Raw genomic sequence first — 7,143 nt, forward strand, 5'->3', positions numbered from 1 at the left:
AGCAGCGCGGGGACGGGAGGCGCCGAGCTCCGGCCGCGGGGCGCCCGCTTGGCCCGGGGTCCCGGCTGGGCTGCTTGGGCCGGGCTGCCTGCGCTCGGGAGCGGAGGCGCTGGGGAGCCGGGGTCTCTCCCCGGCGGAGTGTGTGGCCTTATATAACGCTGTGCGGTGTCGCTCGCCTGGGCCCGGTGCAGCCAGACCGTCTGTTTACTCTGTCATCCTGCTTAAAACCCGGCCGAGCGGTCGGATGGCCCCGACACGCTGCGTAGCTGGGGCTTTGGCTCCTCGGGTTTACACCAAATAGCTGTTCATAGACTTGTAGTGTGATGTTTTCCTTGCTTGCTATTGGAGCTGTTCTCCCTACCCACCCAGCGGAGAACTGATTATTCCTTTTCCTGCCTGGCTAGTAAACACTGATGTCATTCCCCTCTTGTGTAATCATTTTTGTCTTCTGTCTGTGTACCTTGGTCTTCAAATTATGTCTGTGGGGAGGGGGAGAGGTGGTACTGAGAGTCTTTCTCAGAAACTTCATAGTGAAAACAAAGGGAAAATTAAAATGCTCGTGCTGTAGGAATTGTTCCTGGTGGCAGTGCAGGGTTGCATATCCTGGTTCTCTGGAAAGTGTGCTTTAAATGGCTGGCTCCGTGTAGAAACAAATGCCTGCTGGCTTCAGATAGTGAGGTTTTAGATCAGGATGTGTGAGAGGCCAGATCCCCTCAGTACTTATATTTCTGTTCTTTCTTAGGTCACGGTAAAAATCACAAAGATGCTGCCTCGGTCAGGGCCACTCACCCCATCCCTGCAGCCTGTGGCATTTATTACTTTGAAGTGAAGATCGTCAGTAAAGGTAGAGATGGGTAAGTGCCTCATTCCAGCTCAGTGGCTGGGGATGTGTGTCTGGCAGCTCTGCTGGACTCTGGCCTCCTTTCCAGAAGGGTTCGAGGTCCCGTGGCTGCTGGGTGCAGCAGGCAGGTACAGCATGGGCAGGTTTTGTCCTCCTGGTGAATAGATGTAAAGGAGGTGGAATGCCCTGGAAGCAGAGGCACTGGCACAGCTGTGTCCTGAGCTCTTTGAGGTGGGCACTTCTAAAAAAACTCAGTAAACTGTGGGTTTCCAGTGCAATTTGAATTAAAATAGGTTTTCTTCTTGCTGGCAAGGTTCAGTCACTCTGATTTCTGGAATTATGATGCCTTAGAAATGAAGTGAAGCAGAAGGGAGGAACCTTGAGCTTGATTTTGGACTGCTGCAGTGGTGTTGACATGGGGAAGAGTGGTTATAGGAGTGCTGGAGCACTGGGGCAGGCAATAAAGGGGCATTTCTGTCAAGGTCTGGAGTTCTGCTAATGTGGATTTAATTTTTACTCATTATGAAGGTGTCAGCCTGCTGTGTGTGGATGTCCTTGGCATTGTTCATTGCTAAAGGATGAATATGGCAGGAATATTATCCAGAAGAGAAAGTCACACAGGAAGAGGAGTTGGGTGTCACTAATTAATCCAGTCCTTCAAGTATGACATTTGAACTCTGACCGGTTGAAGGGTTGTGGGGAAGGGCAGCAAATGTTCCTACTAAAAACCAAATGAAAGTCACAACTTGTTACAGTTGAATTTTTTTGCTGTCATTGTTGAACTGAGAAGTGGCCTACTTGTAAAGGGACTTGGAAGGATCTCGGGCTGTGCTGCATTTAGGCCCTTGATAATTACCAGGTTATCTGCAGAGGTGGATGCTGGGCTGAATTCCTTACAAATGCAGGGAAAAGACCATCTTTACTCCTTCATTTCACTGACCTGGCTATTAACTGCTTGTCTGTTTTGAAACACTGCCCTTGATTAGTTTATGTAACTGCTAAAACTGAAATCATTTGCAGTGAGCTTCAAGACAATTTTCCAAAGAAATCACATTACAAAAGGTCACTGAACAGTACTTAATCCTTACTGCACTCTAGATCAATCTTAAAGGGAGATAATGGAATTTTCTGCTTGTCTCCCAAGATCAGAGTTTTCTGTATTAATGATCTGTTGTTTTTATTGTATTCTGTAATTAGTGACTTTCCAGGAATAATTCCAAAGAGACAGAACCATGTGTGTTAACACAGCAACCTGAACAGGAGCTGCTGATAGCTCTGATCCAAAGTCAGGGCAGTGGCGAGGCTTTGAGAGCCTCTCTGATGTCTCAGCCATTCCTGTGCTTTGTTTTTCTTTTGCTGGTAGAGACAGATCCAACTTGTATCTCGCACAGGGTGGTGCTGGGGATTTGTGGTTGTGAATTTCCACTGTAGCTGCTGCCTGGCTGTCACTTGAGAAGGTGCTTTTGTGTATGTCACCTTTAATAGTTTGAATTGTTCCTGCTGGAGGCTCAGTGTGTTGTACTAGTGAGCTGTGGCAGAGATCTCTTTTGAGGAGGCTCCCCAGTGTTTATTCCACCATCGTGACTTCAGTTTAAAGGACTGAAAGTCCAGACACCTAAAGAAGGGATCGAGGGAATGAAGTTTTCAAGCAGTGTAAGTGGCAAAGGTTGTCCCTAGGAACAACACTGGCAGCCCTTTAGTAAGGGAGGAGGAAGAGGAGTCCTTCTGAGCTCATTTCCAGATGGGTATTCCAGGTGTAAAGCCTCTGCCCTAGAGCTGGTTATTTGACTTCTGTATGAGGTGGTGAGGTAAAGATGTGAAGTTATTCCCTGTGTATCTCTTCTTGGAGTTTGTGATGGCATTTCACATTTAGGTTTAAAATGTGAGTGATTTGGTTTTGAAACAAGACTTACTCAAGAAAGGCTTTGGTGAAATGAATTTCAGGAAGTGTTGAGGAGTCTGATTTTGCTCAAAGGTGTTGTCTTTCTGTGCTCACAGTTGTTAGTTAAGGGCTCTGCACTCTGGTTAGATACTGACACTTGCTAATAAACAACAGAAACGAAGGTTTCAGATAAGAAATGGGATAGAAGCTCCCAGTGGCTTTTAATGGAGAAGAATCCCAAACCTCACATGATGCCTTTTTGCAGCCTGCCAAGAGATGTTGCCTGTGTGTGACATGCTCTGATAAGAGGCTTCTTGAATTGGCATCAGGCAGTGCCATTTTGGATTGGTGATGTCACTGTGGTAGAGAAACCTGAGCTATGGAGATGACTCAGGTGTCAGGACCACCTTTTTAACTTCTCCCCTGTTCTTCATTGGACTAAGGGGATTTAAAACCAGTATGCTCTGGTTCTCTCCTCTGTTTTCTCCCACCCCATCATATCCTAGCAGTCAAAACACATGTCCTTGCCTCCCCCCATTTTCCAGGCTGAGAACTCCTGTGCTCACCCCAGAGCCAGCACAAGGGAAGAGGGAGGGAGGGACTGCAGCAGCACAGATACAAGTTGCTTTGCACTGCCACAGCTGCTAGAAAAACTCCCTCTTCTGCACTGTCTTGTCTCCCCTGTGCCTTAATGCACCAGCCCCAGAAAGGTGCTTTTGCTAGAGAAGCAAACAAAATTATTTATGAAAGCTCTGCCTTTGCTGTCGCTGGACTTTTCTGCCTTAGCATCAGTGAAAGCATTTACTGGTGGATATTTCAAAGCAAGTACAGCATCCAAAAAGTCCATTTGGTGTTTGTAAGAAACTTTTATGATTGATGAGCTTTTCTTAGCTTTGGATCTTCCACTGCTCATGAGATAAAACCACAATCCTTTGAGAGAAACAAGCATGATTCAAACTTACTTTTAGTTGAATGGTGGCCATTTCTCATCCTGGTGGATTTAGTCTTTGCTGATAAGAGGTCATGTTTATTTATTGGGTTTGTTTTTTGTGCAGTTTTGGTTTGTTCTGTTTTTTTTTGGGAGAGGGGAGGCTGCCAGGATACCATTGAAAAATTGCCTTGACAAGGTTTGTAGGTAACATGAAACAAATCAGATCTGTCAGTAGGTTGATCTGTTGCTACTTCCTTGCGGGGGGAGATCGTTCTTATCCTCAGAGAGCAGAGGAGAACTTAGTTTGCAGTCTCTTGTCCCAGCCCTCTTCTCACCTCCTTGTCTGTGCTGAGCACACAGGGAGTGGTTCCACAGCACTTCAGGATGATACATGTCAGGGCTGTGGGACTCTGCCCTTGAATTTGCTGTATGTTTCTACTCCTTCCCTCGTGCTGACAGACTGCTACCCCATCCTCTGGTGAGCTGGTTCAGGGAGATAACTGGTGGAAAGCTGGCCAGAAAATAATGAATGATGATTTCATCTATTTACGTCACTGTCAGAAATTGCTCCCTTTTTTTTCCCCTCTTTAAATTGAGGACTACTTTTCAGGGTTCCCTTCCCTGACAGTAATTGAAGGCAAGTCCATAAAGGGATGGGCTGAGCTGGGAGACAGAAGGGTAGCATTGCAGCAACCCTCAGTTCCATTCAAAGTGTTGTTGAACAGTTTTAAGACTTGCTGGTAGTTAATTCCTGAACCATTGTGTGCTTGTCTCCTGAGTGTTGTCAACTGGAACAAAAGGACAAGAGGCAATGGGTCACAAGTTGTAGCAAGGGAAATGCCAGCTGGACATAAAAAAGAACTTTGCTTTGTGAAACTGGTTATGCACCCAGACAGAATGCCTGGAGAGGCACTGGCATCTCCCTCATCAAATTTGCCTGGGGGAGCCCTCAGTCTGCTGACTGATAGAAGTTTCAGAATTACTTATGCTTTGAGCAGAAGGATGAAGAAGGAATGTCCCAGGGTCCCTTCCCGTCCAAACCTCTCCATGAATCTGTGGATGGCTTGCTTCCAGCATTCCTCAGATGAGCAGATTGGCAGAAATGCCTGTGACTCTTCTGCTCCTGAGCTGCCACAAATAACTCAGGCTTTTATCACAATGCTGTTTGTAACAGTTCAGCCTTAGCTGTATTTGAAGCACTAAACTCTTCCTCTCTCCCTCCAATACGTGGTTCTGTTTGGTGGTGATTTGTCAGCACATCTCAGCCTCTGTTTCCCCACTAGACGATCTCTGCTTGGTAAACAGGAACAGGGAGAGACTCATTAGGGTAGGGCAGCCAACCCACAACTTAGAGGCTGTTGTGACTCAGAAGGACATGTCATCCTTGTTGTCCTCTTTATGCTGGGGCAAGGTGAGCTGCCTGTGGGTGACAGTGCATGTTCCTGACCACCAGTTTGGTTTCTTGACTGGTTTTACCTCCCCCAGCCACGTGCTGGGTTGTGATGGAGTGTGAGTGGGGAGGACATTCCAGAGGCCAGCCCTGATGATGCACAAGGTTCTGGATTCTGGCAAAAGTCACCTGTCCTGCAGCCTCCTCTCCATTTCTGAGCTGCTCCTGGAACAGACAGCCCAGCAGCCTGTGGATTGCCTTTGCAATGGCAGTTTGCTGTCAACAGCTGTCTTTTTCTGGGAGTGGTTTGGTCTTGGACAGCTGCTTACTCACGGATGCTTGGGTGTGCTGGCATCCTGACCTCTCCGGTGGGGACAGAGCCACTGCCTGCCCATGGCAACTCTGTGCAAACACAGCAAGTGTGCTCTGTGGGCAGAGGAGGTGCCAAGGGGCCTGGCCCTCTGTGCCAGGGCAGCCCAGTGGTTTCATGAGGACTTTGAGCCATCCCAGGAAGCATCCCAGTATGGGTTTTCTTTTTGCCATGATGGGTTTTTGTGTGCCAGCACTAGTGACTTGTAGTGAGCTCGACTGTGTTCACAGTCTTTTTGCTGGATCAGTACCTGAAACAGTGATTTCTGCATTAGGTGAAGACCCAGAAAGGCAGGAGAGGGAAGCTGGAAAGACATAAGCCACAGGGAATGCTGGTATCCTTCTTCCAGCACCGTTCTACAGTTGCTTTGAGCTGTGTAGCCTCTTGTCCAGAGATACTGGTCAGCACTAGCTTAGGTTGAGGGCAGTTTTCTGGGAGAGGGAGAAGAGAGTTCTTTGAGGAGAGTGGCTGAAGAGCTAATCGAGCTTAGTCCATACCATAGTTTATTTCAAATCTTCCTTTAGCTTTCATACACAAGTGCACCATAAGCCAGACTTAAAAATAGCTTAGTTTCTCTCTGACTGAAAAAGAAAAATAAAGGTCAGATGTGTTGGTTGGTTGCAGTCTGTACATTAGTAACAAATCATCTGCCCCTTTTCCTTGCTTATGTTTCTCCTTGCCAACTTTCCATTTCTCCTCAGCATATGGTGAGTGTGATGGCTCTGTGAAAAGCCTTTTGCTTGTGTGCTCTAATGGATTCCAGATGCTGACAGAGGCCTGTCCCTGGAGCACTCTTGACAGCATTGCCTGCTTATGCTCAGACACTTTGGAGTGTCCTGCCTGTCTGGATGTGGCTGTAGGGAAGGTTAAGGGATATTCTATGGGAACTGAGGATTTCTCGTGTGATTCCTGATTTGTCACTGATAAGTCTGTAAATAATTGATTTCCTCCCCCTTTTTATGTTTTTCCATCCTGGTTTCCAAGAATCCAAAACCAGCACAGAGAGGGGGTTGTTCTGTTTGCAGGTAGGTCTGCTTGTTTGAATTTATGCTGTTCTGCAGACATTCATTTAAACAACCCAACACATAAATAAAGCCCCCAAGTAGATTCCATAAACAGTTCCTGCCTTGTTCCCATTTGCAGATTGCCCAAGCAAGTCCTTCTTGCTCAGCTGCCAACTGTGCCTTGATGCTCTCAGATGTAGAGACTCATTTTCTGCAGAGGTTTCCTGTCAATTGATGACACCTCATACAAGCTGTTATTTCTTTGTCATTGTTCTGCTATGCTCTTCAAAAAGGGAGTAATATTGAGAGCAGCTTTTCAGTGTAAAGCAGTCATGAGGTTTGAATATCTGATTTGCAATTTTTAAAATTTTTCTTTAATTCCTTTCTTTTTTTATCAATGAAGTGGAAATTTAAACTGAGTGTTTTCTAGCAGTATCATGGGCCATCCATTGTAATAGTTTAATATCAATTTATCATTAAAATAATTTGTGAAATAAGGCAACAAAATGCAAGCAGTGATGGTGATATGTGACTTTTTCACTTGTGATGTGTGCATTTAGGTATGTCTGAGGTCTGAGATTTCCTGGATTTCAGACTGTGATAATTGTTTTTGTTGTTGTTGGGATTTTTTGTTCACCTGCTTATGAAGTTTTGCACAGTAAAGAAGAAAAAATTCAGGAAGGGGTTATTTTTGTTTGGTTATGTTTTTTTCCCCCCCCCCCCCC

At 46.1% G+C, this 7,143-nt stretch overlaps 1 protein-coding gene across 2 annotated transcripts in view; it reads left to right on the forward strand.

The window, feature by feature from the left end:
* The first annotated feature begins 277 nt into the window (after positions 1 to 277).
* RANBP10 (RAN binding protein 10) overlaps positions 278 to 7,143 on the forward strand; it is a 69,846-nt gene continuing 62,980 nt past the window's right edge. Inside the window, exon 1 of one of the 2 annotated variants that reach the window (XM_017740933.1) lies at positions 278 to 854. The gene's annotated coding sequence lies outside the window, so the exon portion shown is untranslated. The remainder of the gene's footprint in view (positions 855 to 7,143) is intronic. The other variant, XM_017740932.1, reaches the window with a different exon arrangement.

Source organism: Corvus brachyrhynchos, unplaced genomic scaffold, assembly GCF_000691975.1.
Source record: "Corvus brachyrhynchos isolate BGI_N302 unplaced genomic scaffold, ASM69197v1 scaffold26, whole genome shotgun sequence".
Lineage (NCBI taxonomy): Eukaryota > Metazoa > Chordata > Aves > Passeriformes > Corvidae > Corvus > Corvus brachyrhynchos.